Here is a 17,647-nt window from a genome sequence, read left to right as displayed (position 1 = left end):
TCTCAGTGTAAAATGCTAGATTTTTTAAAATTAAGAAGAGTGTTTTTTTTTACTCTAAAATGTGTAACTATTGCTGAATGAAAAAACCAAAAATTTCAATATTACAAGTAACAATGACTGTGTTGTCATATATTGGTAAATTTCATGTAGTAGGAAGATAACTATTTTAATCTAGATAGAAATGTATGAGTGAGTTTTGCAAAATGAAATTAGTTCTTGGTTTCCAAAATGAATAGGTAACAGTTATTAGACATTTTATCAGGTAAACTTTTATATGATATCAATAAAGAAAATAAGTGTGGGTACTGGGAAAAATAAAAAGCAAGAAATAGTTTAATTAATTGTTTTGATTTTCTCTCATTTGTACATTTACATTTCATGTGGATACATAAAACTGTGAACACATGAAATATACTTATACATATATGGCTGTGCATTAATAATTCAGGTTTATGCTTCAACAACTCGAGATCAAACTCTGAGTGAATTCTTGAGTCAGGATGTGACCTGCATCACAGTGTGGCTCTCCTGAATTTCCTATAGGGTATATTTGTCTGAATTTTAGTTGCTCAAATTGATTCTTCATGTTTTGACTAACGTGATCTTTATTCAGTTATAAAACTAAATTTAAAAGATATTTTATTAAGAGGTATAAATGTACTTTTTTTTCTCAGTACTACTAGTTAAACCTACCAGTTCTGGTTGAGAAGTGGCCTCTTCAAGGTCTTGCAGGTATGTGAAATTATGAACATATGTTTGTTATTTCCAGTTAAATATTCAGGCATTGTTTGAAGGTTTTATTTTGAAAAATATAAACTGGATACTTATTAGAGTGGTGGCCCATCCTGACCATAGGGATTGGTCCAAATGAACAAGCTGGCTTTCCCTTGGGTTCAGAGCATGGACTCTTGTTTTCATTATTTACATGGGTCAGCAATTCATGAAGTCATGTGAATTTCTTTAGAAAATACTTCCTCTGGGAAGTCCTAATTGAAGTGATTGAATGACTAAATCAACCTTTCAAAAATGAAGGGCTTGAAGAAATGTAATTTTACTAGTTTTATTTAATGCATGTGAAATTTTATAATAAATGTTAATAGTTGAATGTTTACTGAAGAAAATTAGTATCCAAATGAAATTAAAATATATTGTATATACACTTAATAAGAGTAATAAGAAAATTCATAAACAATTGACCATTTCAATTTTTTTTGGCCTTTTTGATATAGGGTCTCCCTGTATTCCCAGCTGGCCTGAAACTCGTTATGCAGACTAGGCTAGTCTCAAACTCACAGAGATCCTCCTGTCTTTGCCTTCTGAGTGCAGGGATTAAAGGCATGTATCACCATGCCTCCCACTAGTTGACTGTTTCTTAACATACAGAAAACTTTCTTTTTACAGTGAAGCGGGAGGTACTGTGTAAAAACATTTTGATTAATAGTAAGGAATTAATTAGTAAATTTTAGGAACCAGTGATTCTAAATATTTATAATTTCAATTTTTTATGTACAACTTCACAGAAACATTACAAGTTGGCTCATTGGGTAAAGGACTTGCCCCATAGCATAACAACTTGTGGTGGATTCCTGGGACCCACAGGGTGGAAGGAGAAAGTTGTTCTCTGGCCTCCACATGCACAGGCTTCTGGGACACACCTGCACTCAACTCATACACACCATAAACACACACACACACACACATGCACAAAATCAGTCAAATAATTTATTATAAAACATTTTAAAAATAGCAGCATGGAAAGAGACTCTACAACTTCATGGTAAAACACTAATTATATAAGGAAAATGTGAATGGCTAACAAGGATGCATGATTTAAGATGAATTTATTTCATAATTTTTATTTGTGAGACAGGAACTTGTTATATAGCCCTCATGGCTTCAAACTCACAGTGATTCTCCTTCCTTGACAATGTGCCACCAAATATAGTGTGAGAAATCAGATTTTCTGTGTTTAATCTTACTGTTAATTTCACTATATTTTTCTAAAAGTATACTTTTTTTTGGAAAACACAAAGAAGGAAAGGTGTTAAGTAATGACAAAGATGATTCCACATTCTCCTCCAAAATCAAAATAACATTCTGCTACCTTGTTCTCACTTAATTTTTTATATTTTATTTTAGGTTTTGTATTACTAGAGATGTCAGGAAAGCACTCTATGAACTGAACTACAACTGTGAGTCCAGATATTATAGATAGTTTTAATTGACATTCAACATATCACCATTTTGTGGGTTACAATATATTATTTGATTCCTATATACATTATGCAGTTTCACTCAGAGTAAGTATATCTACCTTATCATTTACCATGATGTTCTAGGGGGACAGTCACTGGAGGAATCTGTGAGCCAGTTGTTTTTCTAAACATTGTCTATCTTGTGCAGTGCTTAACAGCTGGAATTCATTTCAGATTTTAACATATTTTTAATTATTGTTAAAGAGTTTTTCATTTTTGTGATAAAATTAAATAATGAAAGAAATGAGTAGGGCAGGAATAAGTTTAATGTTATTGGAAGGATGGCCTCTTTTTGAGACAAGGTCTCCCTGAATTCCCCTCTGGCTTGGAACATGCTATATAGACTGGACTGTCGTCCATCTCACACAGGTCCATCTGCTTCTGTCTCCTGAGTGCTGGAATTAAAGGTGTGCACCACTAAGTCCTGTTAAATTTAATGTTTCAGGTGTGAAGCAAACAATCCTTTGTGGCAGTCAAAGGAGATCAAAGGTTCAGTCAAAGAAACTTGGCCATGAGCCTGGAGAGATGTCTTTGAAATATTGGTTAACAGTGATGTTATATTACCTTATGTCATATTAGAGACTATTCTATAGTTTTTAAACTAAAGTCTCATCTTAATTCTAGCTTGTGAAATTGAAATGCCTTGAGACACATTCTTAAGTTGTAAAATTTTCGATGGAAGACAGATACTTGTGAAAAGTTCTGAAACAGCTTCATAATTTGTTAATGTGTAGATGTGCTTCAAGAGATAATGAAATTACAACCTGATAGCAGTGGATAAGAGATTCCCTTTCTCCACATCCTCACAAGCATTTGTCACTATTTGTTTCTTGATTCTTAGCCATTCTGAGCAGTGGGAAATGAAATACCAATGTGTTTTTAATTTGCATTTTGCTAATGGCTAATGATATTGAACATTTTAAAAATTATTTATCTTCTATTCAATCTTTAGAAAATTCCCTGTTTAACTCCTTTCCCCAATTTTTAATTGATTTGTTTGTTTGCTTGTTTTTGATGTTTCAGTTTTTGGGTTCTTTGTATATTCTAGATACTAACCCTCTGTCAGATGTATAATTGGTAAAGTTTTTTCCCATAAGTTTTTTTCCCATTCTGTAAGTTGCCTCTTCACTTGAATGATGATGTCATTTACTACACAGAAGTTTTTCAATTATAGGAGCTCACATTTGTCAATTGTTAGACTTAATACTTGTGCTATAGAAGTTCTTAAAGTTCTTCCCTGTGCCTATAGGTTCCAATGTATTTCCTATTTTCTCCTCTATCTGATTCAAGGTAATCAGTTCTTATGTTGAGTTCCTAGATCCATTTGGAGTTGAATTTTGTCATTAAAATTTTTTAATATCAATGTTTTTTATTATTGAACTTTTTAAATTTCATACATTTCACAATAAAATCCAGACCCCCTCCCTGATCCATGTCTTCCCCAACCCCCACCAAACCCCATGCACTCTGCCATATATGCTAAGTCCTATTATTCAGGTGTTTGTACCCAAATCTCCTACACTGTAAATGTGTTCACTGGAGTCTAGTCAGCCCATCCAGTGGGCGTATATAAGTCAAACTCTCCCTCACCCATCAGCCATCAGTTTCAAATAGTTCTGTCTAGTGCTGCTCCACCACCTATTTCTCAACTCCCCTTTGGGCCTTTGTTTAATTGAGCTGACATGGGTTCCATGCTCTATGCCACCACTACCACAGGTTCATAGGAGCAACCCTCCAGTGGCCAACACCTCCTTGTGTTCATAAACAATCCCTGGCTCTTACAATCTTTCCTCCTCATCTTCCACAATGGTCCCTGATCTGTGGATGGATGAGCGGATGCATCCTACAGTCTCTTATTCTCCAAAACTTTGCCAGTTGTGGCTTTCTGTGTGCTTCGCACTCTGGTGTACGAGGAAGCCTCACTGGTGAGTATTGAGTGATGCATTATCCTTCCTTTTACCTCTTATTATGCTATGTACCGTGAGCTTTAGTTGTAAAGATTCAACTGCAGATGTTTCGCCTAGCACTGGGCATCTCTCAGACATATGTTCTCTGTGCCTGACCAGATGTGCAACGCTACAGTAGCCTCCATATGTTGCAATAAGAAGCTTCTTTGATGAGTGCTGTGTGGCACGGTTGCCTGTAAATATAAAGATCTAAATTTAGCATATAGTAAGAAGCTTCTTTTGTTTTGAGATGTGAATGAAATAGGGTTTTCTTCAGGATCTATGTCCCCTCCTGCCATGTGTATTTGGCTGAGTTTACAGTACCACCCATGAGTTCTCTCCCATCAAGGGGGCTTTAAGCACAATTAGATTACAGTGCACTACTGCACCAATAGAAATAGTTTTCCATACCAGTTGCCCTGGTTATTAGGCTTCAGGGCTGGGATGGCTCATTTATTGTTATTCTCCTCTGGCAGTTTGTATATCATCATCTAGCCAAACTTCTGTTAGAAGGCTTCCAGGTCAGTTTCCAGTCCGATGTTTCAGGTCCTGTACTGAAAGTATATCCTTTCCTCAAAAGCAGGGTTTTATTTCCTAGTTCTGGTAGATAACCAAGAGATTTGGCAATACCCTGTGTTATTTTGGGAGTCTTCTGGACCAACTCCACCTACCACTCTAAGGGATGTCTCTTCTGTCTGATGCTGTGTTCCCTGCCAAGAGCTCCCAGGTACACATATGCATTAATGTTCACTGTGCATTTCTCAGAGGGTTTCAAGAGCATCACTTTTCCTCTACGTCTCTTAGCCCCTCAAGATTCACTCATGTTCACTCCTTTTTCTTGCACCTGGCTTCCCTTCCCCCTCCTCCCTTGGTCACAGTTCCCCTATCATCCCCACTCTCCCCCAATACCTTTTAACTTCCACTATCCTCCCTCTTCTGACTTTTGCCCTCCCCCACACCATGGTCCCTTGCATATCCCTCCCTCCTCTCCTCCCTGCCAATTACTCCCACTTTTTCACATCCTTCAGGTAACATCTGTTCCCTACTATCCCCCTTTCAGGTTGTTTCTTGTCCTTTACCTCCATGTATCCTTTGGCTTTTCCTAGTGTTATGTCAAAATTTATATACTCACATATAAGGGATTGGTACTACAATCACAAATGAGAAGAACATATGTTGCTTGCTTTTCTGCATTTGTGTTACTTCAGTTAGTATAACACTCTCTAGCTCCATCCATTTAGCTGCAAATTTCAAATTTCATCTTTTCTAACTGCTGAGTAGAACTCCATTGTGTAGATGTACCACATTTTCATTAACCATTTTTCAGTTGAGTCACATTTAGATTGTTTCCATTTCTTAGCTATTGTGAAGAGAGCAGCAACAAACAAGAATATACAGGTATCTCTACAGTAGGATGAGTCCTTTGGGTATATGCCAAGGAGTGGTATCACTGGACCATATGGTATCTTCATTTTTAGTTTTCTGAAGGTTCTCCACACTGCTTTCCATAGTGGTTGCCAGAGTTTGCATTCCCACCAGCAGTGAATGGGCACTTCTTTTTCTCCACATCTTTCCAGTATTTGAAGACATTCGTTCTCGTGATCTTTGCCAACCTTATTGGGGTAAGATGGAATCTTAAAGTGGTTTTGATCTTAATTTCTCTAATTACTAAGGATGGTGAGCACTTTTAAAAGTTGTTCTTAGCCATTCTTATTTCTTCGTTTGAGAATTCACTGTGCAAGTCTATCACCCATCTTTTTATTGGGTCATTTATTTTATTTTCTAGTTTTTTGTTGTTTGAGTTCTTTGTATATTCTGGATATTAATCCTCCATTAGATGTGTAGCTCATGAAGATTTTCTCCCACTAAGTGGGTTTCCTCTTATCTTCCTTGGTTATTTATTTTTCTGTACAGAAGCTTTGTAATTTAATGAGGTCCCACTTACTGATTGTTGACCTTAGTGCCTCAGCAGCTGGTGTCTAATTTAGAAAATCCTTTCCTATGTCTATATCTTGGAGGGTCTTCCCTATATTTTCTTCTAGCATTTTATGAGTTTAAGGTTTTATATTGAGGTTTTTGATCCATTTGGAGTTGACTTTTGTGCAGGGTAAAAGATAATGGTCAAGTTTTAGTCTTCTGCATGTGGAGATCAACTTTTGCCAGCATATTTGTTGAAGATACTGTTCTCCTCCATTTTGTTGTTCTTAATACCTTCGTTGGGTCTTCTATTATGTTCCATTGATCTATGTGTCTATTTTTATGTCAGTATCATGTTGTTTTTATGACTATAGCTCTGTAATATAATCTGAAATCTGGTATGGTGAATCCCCCGACCTAGGATTTTTCTTTTTGCCCAAGATTTTCACAATATTGATTCTACCTAGAAATATTTTTTTTTTGCTGTGACAAAATTCCTGACTGGAACAACTGAAGGAAAGAGGAGTTTACAACTCAAAATTGAAGGATACATTCCATCATGGTGGGGAATATGGTGGCAGGAGTATGAGACAACTGGTCACCTGGCATCTACAGTCAAGAAATAAAAAGATGAATTCCAGTTCTCCACTTGTTTATTCTTTTTATTCAGCCCAGCACCTCAGTCATGGAATAGAAGTGCCCACAGTTAAGCCTAGTTTCTCCAGATTAACCTAATGTCTGGGATTCCCCAGGCATGTCCAAGGCCGTGTTTCCTAGGTGATTCTAGGTCACATCAAGTTGGCAGTCAATATTGAACATCAAAATCCTATACTTTGTCAATTTGACATCCAAACACATCACTTTTTGTAAAAATTTTATTAAAATTTTGTGTATTTCATATAGAATATCTTAATCTTCTTTATACCTCCTTCCTCAATGGCATCCTCCCATAGCCCCACCAACTGAAATTGAAACATTCTGTCATTTGTGTTAAGGACTATCACAGGCCCATCACTTTTAAGCCATCATCACCATATGTTCATGACAATCTTATACTGTAATGTGTATCCTATTCAACACAAAACACCCATAGACATTAATAGCTACAATTATCTTTGTGAAAATGTTGAGCCTCTTTTGAAACTCATGAAATATTTTATCTATGAGAACAAGAAACATTCATAAAATTCCAACAGACAGAATAAATACTCCAGTTCTAAAAGACAATCATGGTACCACAGACATAAATGAGTGGAATAAGCCAGACCAAAACGCAGCAAGGAACATATCAAATCCTGCAGCTTTATGTCCAATATCCAGAGCACATAATAGAATCATCTTGGTTACTAGGGGCTTAGGTATTCTCACTCCTTTATCTGCCACCTGCTTTGTGTACAGCTCTCTCTTGGGCAGGCTCCCATCCAGCCATTCAGCTTTCCTTAAAAAATGTCTATGGCCATAGCATCCTCAATACCCTGTGGTCTCTATTGCAGTGTAGGTTTCACTTTTATATCAACATGGCATGTTCTCTCAGCGCCTCCTTGCATGGTCTCTGATTCTGTCATAAATTTCCTGGACTCAGTGGCTCTCTGAAATTGTGGTACAAGAATCCATGATCCCATCACTCTTGTATCTTACATACCTGTAAATTCAGTACCATGTAGATGACACTGCCACCAGTCTTGTATTGAGTCTGGCCTCCTTAGACCATAGTCATAGCAACCACTGTATGCTGATCCTGGGAAACAATTACCATGGTGGTTGCTTTTTCAGGATCAATGAATAACTTTGGTGGTCGGAATTATTTTCTCTTCTTTTAAATGAATTAGAATTTTCACAAACTGATGCCATTGATGGGTGAATCTCATCCTCAGACATTTTCCTATTGTCCCTGTGAAGAGCAAGAGGATTTCCTTACCATCACAGTCTCTGATTTATATGTGCATTGGCTCATAATTTAAATTTATTTGAGTTCTCTTTCTTGATAAATTTTTCATTTTTTACATCTTTTGTTCTTCATGTTATTTTTTCTTCATAGATCTAGCCAACAGTGGGGAGTAATAACCATTTCACAAATAAAAATTCTTCCACAAAAAACACCTTTCACATTACTTCAAATTAAATCTCATATAAGTTCCTAGGACATTGGCATAATGAAGTTCCATTACTTGCCAGAGTATCACATGAATGGTTTCTTCTGTAGCCTGATGGAGTCCCTGCTTCCCTCTGAAAACTAATAAGCTTGGCCTCTACTGTCTGAGATTTTCTTGGCATTCTTCTTTCCAGTCTCCCATTAGAATGGCTGACTAAGCTCTGCCTGCAGCACTCTAAAGCTTTTGTAGCCCAAACTTCCAAACTCTGCCATATTCCTCTCACAAGGAATTTCATATGCCCGAGAATTACATGGTAAAATCTGTCGCATCAATGAACCCACATTCAGTTCCAAGTTTTCACGTTATTTACTTTTCCAACTGCTGTGATAAATTTCTGACAAAAGCAATTTTAAAAAGCAAGTTTTGCTTTGTCTCACAGTTCAAGGCTATAGTCTATCACAGTACAGAGAAATCATGGCAGAAAGACTGTGAGGCAACTGGTCACATTGCATCTTAAATCAGGAAGCAGAAAGTGATGAATATTAGTGCTCAACTAGACTTCTCCTTTTCCTCTAGACTAGGACATATAAGGTGGGATTTTGTGCCTTAACAAAATAAAATAAATATGCCTATAATATGATCCTCTGGGAAAGCAGAAGCCATCTTTTTACCTCAGTTGTGCCTGCTTGCAAGTGACAATAACAATGGCACTTGCTGACAATAGCAATGGCACTTGCTGACTTGTAGACAGCTCCTCTGAGCTGGAAAGAGTGGTGACCATCACTGATCCTTCAGCTGAGCTTCCAGACACTCCTGTCAGTCACGTGTATGAAGTTTTGTCCTAATTTCCCACGACCTGAAGGTCTTGGGAAGATGTTTGAGTAGATAATCTGAGGAATGTTAAGTGAGATTGACTCTATGAGTATGGCTAAGGGGATGCCAAAATCTATACTGCATTTCCAGGGAAGCTGCTTTGTTGTATTATGTGCTCATGTAAGCAGATCCTCATCAAAGATCTCTAAGTAAACCAGATGGGCTGATTGGATCTCTGGGTGAACTTGGGTGGAAATCCATTTTGCTTTGTTCTTGGGTCATTATGAGAGAGGGCTAGGGATTTATGTTTCCCCAGGGAAGGAATTCTCCCAATTCTAAATAATCCCTAACAGACATGCACAGAGGCTTGTCTCTTATATGATTGTATGATTGTAGATTCTATTAGGTTGAAAAAATTAACCATCACAATACCTACAGCTTTTTGTTGACAAGGTCTGTCTAGTTCCAGCCAACCTTGAAGTTGCTGTGTGAATCAGGTTGGCCTCAATCTCACAGAGATTCATCTGCTTATAGAGAACTGGGATTAAAGGTTTGAGCCACCACACCCAGCTACAGCTTTTTAAAAATGTCACTTATTTTTATTTTATTTGTATTAGTGTTTCTCCTGCATATATGAAATGCCCACAAAGGATAGAAGAGGGATCAGATCTCCTGGAACTGGAATTATGAGCAATTGTGTTTCTCCATGTGGGTGCTAGGAACTGAACTCAGGTCCTCTGCAAGACCCACCAGTATTCTTATCAATAAGCCATCTCACCATCCCTAAATTCTTATAATTTAATGTGTATGAAGAGTAGAAATCAGTTGAGACTGTTTCTTATTAATTTGAAAGCTTAGGTAAAATTGAAAAAATAGACCAACATATTTTAATTGAGACCATGTAATATTTATTCACTGTGACATATAAGAGAAGATCAACAAGGATTTTCGTTCTTATGATATTCTTACAGACTACTCATGGAATGAACACAATCAGTGCCCAACACTCTGATCCATCTTCTAAGGATGATAAAGATTTTCAGCATTCTGGAAAGAGTTACTTAAAACCAATAAAATGCAATAGTTGAACTTTTCTACCTGACTCTATAATCTAAGGTATGAAGAACCAAATAGTTGGCCATGAGTGCTTTATCAGTACTGCTGTGTTTCATGAGATTAGGTTTCCAATTCAGCATGCAAGCTCACAGTTTTTCACAATTTAAAACGAATATTCAAATTAGAATTCATGCAATTCCCAGCCATTTTCTTAGATTTTTAGGGATTTATTTAATAAAGCTGTGAGATGCCCTTTCACATTTTTTCACAAGAAATCCACTGTTTCATTGAACAGCACTGCCTAATACATAAATAATCCCATATTATTATGATTAAAAATATGTTATCATACAAATAAAAAGTAAAAGCATTATACCTTACGGGTGTTCACTAGCTCATTTCTTCATGTCATATCTACAATAACACATATAACACAATGGCATCTGTTATAGTCTGAGATCCACAAATGTCCCAAACAGACAAACAGGTGAGTCTAGGGAAAGAAAGAAAGATTTATTATGGCCAGGCTACACTCTTTCTGAGAGGGTCTGAGTGCAGCTCTGAGCCTAAGCACTCTGGTTCTTTTATATTGCTTATGTTGCTAAGCAAACAAACAGAATACAGGAGCCAATCATTGAGTGTTAAGCTTGAGCAAACATTATCAAGGAAATACATAAGAAAATAATATTTTCAGCCCAAACCCCCTACCTAAACCACAGTACACCTGCATGGAACTAGCATCCTCCTCTTTCATTGACAGACATTATCAATCTTACTTTTATTTTACATTGTTCATGGGACATTGCCTTTACTGGTCACAAAGTTCCCTTTGGGGGGGGTTGTTGCATAGCAATTGTATCCTAGGCACTTAAAGTTTCCCTAAGTCTTCCAAACAGGAAGGGGTCTGTTCCTTTTCTTTATCCCTTAACACAAATCTCCAAGTGCTGTGGGGTACTTCTTGTTCAGAGAAACTATAACCAGGGGTGGGAAGTTTAACTTTCCAAGCTTACAGGCGGAGAGTCCCCTTAAGAATTTCTATTCTATTAAGCAACAGTTACTATTTTGCAGAAGCAAGACAAGCATAACCTACAGAAGCCATAAATCAGCAGTTTTCACTCTAGAATGCTCTGACCTATTTCCAAGACAACCAGCGTTCAGTGGACACGTGTTCCCATATTATGGGCCAACTGCCTGATAATTTCAGAGACTAGAGTCAGCCTAAACTTTAACATTGTGTAGCTATGGTCAAGAAGGTGCCCTATTACAGCATCAAATTTGCACTTAAACACTATGCCAGAATCATTTTTAGCCAAATGTAAAATATTTTCTATCACATAAAAGTAATGGAAATTGTACCTGAACCATAGTTTTGTTTTTAAACATTGATGGAGAGTCTTTCCTTCAAATATCAACCTGATTAATAATTCTGAAAGAATGAAAATAGATTTGCTATTTTGAAATTTACAATTAATTTTTAATTTCAAAAGCATATACAAAATCATAGATTGTTAGATAACATGATTATTTGAACAGAGTAAGTGGAGTCTAATCATTCATTCAAATATAATGTTCACTGTCTTTGAAGTATATGCAGTACTAAAGTTTTACTAATAATCAGCATACACACAGATTAGATTTTAGGATTTTACCCCAATACAGTAGTAATGATTTAATAAATATATTTTCATTTTTCTTAACCATGGAATTAGCATTTAATTTTAAATTTTGAACTGAAAGAGTTAATGAAATCTAAGCAAGTGTAATTGCTGTGGGTATTTGTTCCTTATGTAGAGTGTCATGATTATTTCCTTGTATTTTCTTTTTTAGTCTTCCTTTTGCTTATTATTGTGTGTATGACAACATATTAAGGATAAAACAACATTTCATTATCTGTTGAAAAAATAGGCTATTTTGAGGAAACAGTTATAGCTACATGTTGGGGGACCCTGCTGCTTAGGTTGCAGTCCACCATATCTGGATAGCTCTAAGGAGCTCGGTGCAATATGGAGGACTCTCTTTCTCAGCTGGGGCCTCCTGCTCTCTGCCTGACTTATGTAGAAAGTGCCTCCAAGCATGGATGCCTGGCCTTATTTGTAACATGACCTTCCACACAGTTACCTGCAATAAACTGCCCCCAGTTTTTTTCTATAGATAATTAGGCATTGCCCTATACCCAGATGATAGGATCACCCTACCACATGTAAATAAAGAATACTATGAACACCTATCAGCTGAAGCTTTGGCTGCTGCCTCCACCCTGTATTTTTTCCTGATCCCCACTGAATAAACAGAGCCATATCACTGAATCTGACTCCCTGGAAGGTCTTTTCTGTCCATGTTCACTGGCCGTCCTGACACCATTCATTGCTTCTACTCCCTTTGTTCTCATGGATCGGTGGCCATTGGCCCATGAGGGGAGGGAGAGACCCACAGCTACAGAAAAATACTTTTTCAAGTTAGGTTAAATTCAACAGAAATTATTCAAGAACTTATTTTCCAGAATATCTGTATTAAATTTTTTGGATAATCAATTACAAAGTTCAAAGTAAGAAAGACTGGATAATACACAATGAAAGGCCATTGTAAGAATTAAGTATTTCTCTTGAAATCCACACAGTAGTTTCTGAATCTCTTAAAAGCAGTTTTCATCTCTTTATTTCTCAGTGTATAAATAGCTGGATTTAGGACAGGTGTAAAGACAGAGTAAAACAAAACAAGGAACTTTTCCATCCAGGTGATGCTGAGTGGCCACATGTAGATGAAGATGCAGGGTCCAAAGAAGAGCACCACCACCGTGATGTGGGCAGAGCAGGTGGACAGGGCCTCGGATGCACCAGCTTTAGAGCTTCTTGAGACAGTGAGAATATGTGAGTAGGTTATTAGCAACAAAATAAAGCAGGTCACTGCCACAACTCCACAACTGAGGTTTATGAAGATGTTTAAGGTGCTGTAATCCATGCAGACCAACTTCATTACTAGTGGTCTATCACAGAAGAAGCTGCCTACCTCCCAGGGGCCACAGAAAGGCAGCTGCACAATCACAAGAGTTTGACTTATGGCATGCACAAAACTGATAATCCAAGCTGTACCAACCAGCACAATGTACCTTTGAAGGCTCATAATGACTGAGTAGCAGAGTGGTTTGCCACACAGCAGTCATAGGCCATTATCACCAGTATCACCATCTCAAGTGCTGCAATGAAATGGGAGAAGAAGATCTGGGAAATGTAGCCTGCAAAGGAAATTGTCTTGTGCTTCCTGAGAAAGCCTGTGATCATCTTAGGTGTGGTGTTTGGGGAAAGCCACATATCAACAAAGGGCAGTTTGGCCAAAAAGAAATACATGGGGGAGTGGAGATGGGGGTCAGTAAAAATTAAGATTACAATAACAACATTTCCAGACACAATGATCAGGTAAAGCAAGAGAAATATCATGAAAAGTAGAACCTGCACATTCCATGACTGACAGAATCCAGAAGCACAAAGTCTGTCATGACAGAATGGTTTCCTGCAGTCATGCTGCTCAGCATCTCCTCTAAATTAAGTGTGAGAGAAAATTCATTATTAGTTAGCAACATGAGAAAGGGCAGGGGATTATTGTGCAAAATTTACTTTTTTAAGTATGAATGCCTGTATGTATGTATGTATGTATGTATGTTTGTATGCATGTATGTGTATATGTATGTATGTGTGCATGCCTGGTCACCTCAGAGTCCAGAAGAGGGGCATCAGTCCCTAGGGTCTGGAGTTCCAGATGGTTGTGAGATGTCAAGTTCAGGCTGGGAATGGAACTGAGATCTCTGCAGGATCAGCAAGTGCTCTTAACTTATGAGCCATCTCCAGCCCTAGGGCAGATAAATTTTACAGTGTAGTATTCACATGTAAGTCTTGCATGGTTTTATGAGTTCACTTATGGAGAGAAACCTTGGCCAATACTTGTCATATTCTGCCCAAATGAAAACATAAGTGCCCAATGTTGACTTTTAAGAAGTAGAGCCTAACATGGGATGGCTGCACAAAGAAGTTAGAGAGTAGTATCACAATAAGGAGTAAACAAAAGAAACAGAATTCTAACGTATAAAGCATAAAAAGGTCTCACCTACAAATCAGCCCTGACCCAACCCTGAACAAGAAGACAGTTGACTCACCACAGGTACAGGATATTTTAAGGGATGATCCATATTACCCTGGAACTTAGTTGACCTTGGTAGCCAAGGAGCAAAAACAGTCCTTTAAGTCCCTCTGACCAGATCAGTACAGTACTCAAAGTATGGCTGTTAAACATCCAAGGATAGTTCCACCAGTTTGGTACTTTTAATCACTATGTGCTATGTAGATAAAGCTTGGACAAAGACCAAAGCTTCTCAGATAAACCTTGACTAGAAATATACTTTGTTCCATAAACTAGTTGACTAAACTATGACCTCAGAAATTTTAAGATTGTGCATATATTATTTTTGTTTCATCCTTTATGTATCATAAAAAACCTACACAGTCCTTCATCATTTGCTTAGGCTTTATCATTTTATCTATTTTTGAAAATCGCTCAACTCCCATGTCCTTTTAACATCTACATTCTCATTTTCTTTTGTAATAATTATGAGACATAATAACATTAACAAATAAATTTTCCATCTGTTGTGAATGTTCTCTTCCTGGGAATACTTAGCAATGTTTATCCCCTTCTAAGGTTTTAGTGTCAAACCAATGTTTGATTAAAGTTTTCTTGGGGAACTGATGATTTCCTGAGCTTACTTACAGAGATGACTGAGGGGTTGCTGAGGTGTATGAGTGACCTGAAGGTAGGAACACTGGAAAGCCTTTACCTAGCATGGATCAAGCTTTCTCTTCTTAGCCTTCCCAAGATCATATACCTTAGTCATCCCCAAATCCAAGAAACCATGTGTGATTAGTGCCAAATTACATACAGTTGGCTGGGAAGAGTGGCTGGATACTCCAGTGAGGGTCCAATTACCATGATTTCCCCTTCTTTAAAAAAGGAGCACAACCCATCAACAAGTTAAATTGTGATGATGTTTAGCAAGTAGGCACAGATGAAGTTGTGATGATGGTAGTTATTTCACAGAGAAGAGACTGCTGTACAGCATAGTCTTATTAAAAGAACATGGAATTTTAAAAGATTTGGTGCTAGGAACCACAAATGAAGGAAGCATACATCTTTTGCTTTTCTGAGTTTATGTTATTTCACTTAGTGTAACAGTTTCTAGATACATCCATTTACCTGCAAATTTCATTATTTCATCTTTCTTTACTACTGAAGAGAACTTCATTGTGTAAATTTTAAACATTTTTGTTAACCACTCGTCAGTGGAGGGGCACTTAGGTTGCTTCCATCTCCTAGCTATTATTAAAAGAGCAGCAACAACTATGGTTGCACAAGTCTCTCTAAACTAGGATGAGTCCATTGGGTACATTCCAAGGAGTGGTATAACTGGGTCCTATGGTAGGTTCATTTTTACTTTTTTAAGAGTTCTCTTTTCCATAGGGGTTGCACAAGTTTGCAATCCCACCAGCAGTGAATGAGCGTTCACCTTTCTCTACATCCTCACCAGCATTTGGTATCATTTGTTCTTTTGATCTAAGCCAGTCTGATTGGGGTAAGGTGAAACTTTAGGGTGGTTTTAATTTGCATTCCCCTAATTACTAACACTGTTGAACACTTTTTAAGAAGTTTCTTAGCCATCTTTATTTCTTCCTTTAAGAACTCTCTGTTCAGATCTTTAATCCAACTTTTAATTGGGTCATTTGATTTTGTCTTTGTTTTTGAGTTCTTTATATATTCTGGATGTTAAACCCCTGTCAGTTGTGTCACTTGCAAAGATTTTTCCCTCTCTGTGGGTTTTCTCTTCACTTTTTTTCATTTTTTCTTTTGCTGTACAGAAGCTTTTTAATTTAATGAGATCCCACTTGTTGATTGTTGACCTTAATTCCTGAGGAACTTCTGTCTGTTTTAGAAAATCCTTAACTACACCTATATCTTGTAGGTTACTACCAATTTTTCTTCAAATAGTTTCAGGATTCTGTTTCACATTGTGGTCTTTGATCCATTTGGAGATGACTTCTGTGCAAGGTGAAAGATAATGATCTAGTTTCATTCTTCTACAGCTGGAGATCCAGTTTTGACAGCAGCATTTGTTGACAATGCTGTTTTCCCTCCATTTTGTGTTCTTGGCACCTTTGTCAAATATCAGGTGGTTGAAACTGCGGTATTCAGGTTTGGGTGTTCAATGATGTTCTATTAATCTGTGTCTAATTTTGTGCCTTACCACACTGTTTTTATGACTATAACTCTGTAGTATACTTTGAGATCTGGCATAGTAATCACCCCAGTGTTGCTCTTTGTGCTCAGTGTTACTTTGGCAATCTGGGGACTTTCATACTCCATATGAATTCAATGATTTTTTTTCTAATTCTGTGAAGTAGGTCATGGAGATTTTGACAGGGATCACATTTAATCTATATATTGCTTTTGGTAGGATGGTCATTTTCACAATGTTAATTCTTCCAATCCATGAGCACTGGAGGTCCTTCTGTCTCCTGGTGTCTTCCTCAATCTCTTTCTTTAATGATTTAAAATTTTCATTGTAGAGATCTTTGGTGTATGGTCAGGTTTATTACAAGATATTTTGTTTATGTATTTATGTATTATTTATTTATGTATTATTTATTTATTATTTTGTAATTATTTTGAATGGAGCAATTCCCTGTATCCTTTCTCAAATCTCTTGTTATTGGTATATAGAATGGCTACTGATTTTTTGTAGATTGGTTTCATAACCTGACACTATACTGAAAGTGTTTATCAGTACTTGGAATGTTCTGGTGACAGCTTGGGGATGTCTTAGCTATAGTATCATATCATCTGGAAAAAGGATAGTTTGACTTCTTCTTTTCCAATTAGTATTCCTTTAATTTACTTCTCTTGTCTTATTGCTTTAGCAAGAGTTTCAAGCACTGTGTTGAAAAGTAGTGAAGACAGTGGACATCCTCATCTGGTTCCTGATTTCAATGGGAATGCTTCCAGTTTGTCTCCATTTAGAATGATGTTGGCTGTGGGTTTGTTGTATACAGATTTAATTATGTTGAGGTATGTTGTCTCCAGTCCAGTTGTCTTTAGAACTTTTATCATGAATGCATGCTTAATTTTGTCAAAGACCTTTTCTGCATCTATTGATATGACAATGTGGTTTTTGTCTTTGAGTCCATTTATATGATTGATGTTATTTATTGACTCACATATATTGAACCATCCTGCATACATGGAGTAAACCTGCTTGATCATCGAGAATGATCTTTTTGATGTACATCTGTATGAGCTTTGCAAGTATTTTGTTGAGGTTTTTGCATCTATGTTCATTAAGGATATGGGTCTATAGTTTTCTTTTTTGGTTGTGTCTTTATGTGTTTTGGGTTTTAGAGTGATGCTGGCTTCCTAGAAGGAATTTGTGAGTTCTCCCTCCCTTTGAATAATTTAAGTAGTATTTGTTGGCAGTCTTCCTTAAATGTTTGGTAGAATTCTGCTGTAAATCCATCTGGCCCTGTTTTTT

At 37.0% G+C, this 17,647-nt stretch overlaps 1 pseudogene; it reads right to left on the bottom strand.

The window, feature by feature from the left end:
* Nucleotides 1-12,669: 12,669 nt before the first annotated feature.
* On the bottom strand, nucleotides 12,670-13,600 carry LOC103744730 (annotated as a pseudogene).
* Nucleotides 13,601-17,647: the final 4,047 nt, after the last annotated feature.

The sequence above is a fragment of the Nannospalax galili genome, unplaced genomic scaffold (assembly GCF_000622305.1).
Source record: "Nannospalax galili isolate Female #2095 unplaced genomic scaffold, S.galili_v1.0 scaffold1423, whole genome shotgun sequence".
Classification (NCBI taxonomy): domain Eukaryota; kingdom Metazoa; phylum Chordata; class Mammalia; order Rodentia; family Spalacidae; genus Nannospalax; species Nannospalax galili.
The sequence above is the reverse complement of the archived record's forward strand: the minus strand, read 5'-3'. Positions and strand labels throughout refer to the sequence as shown.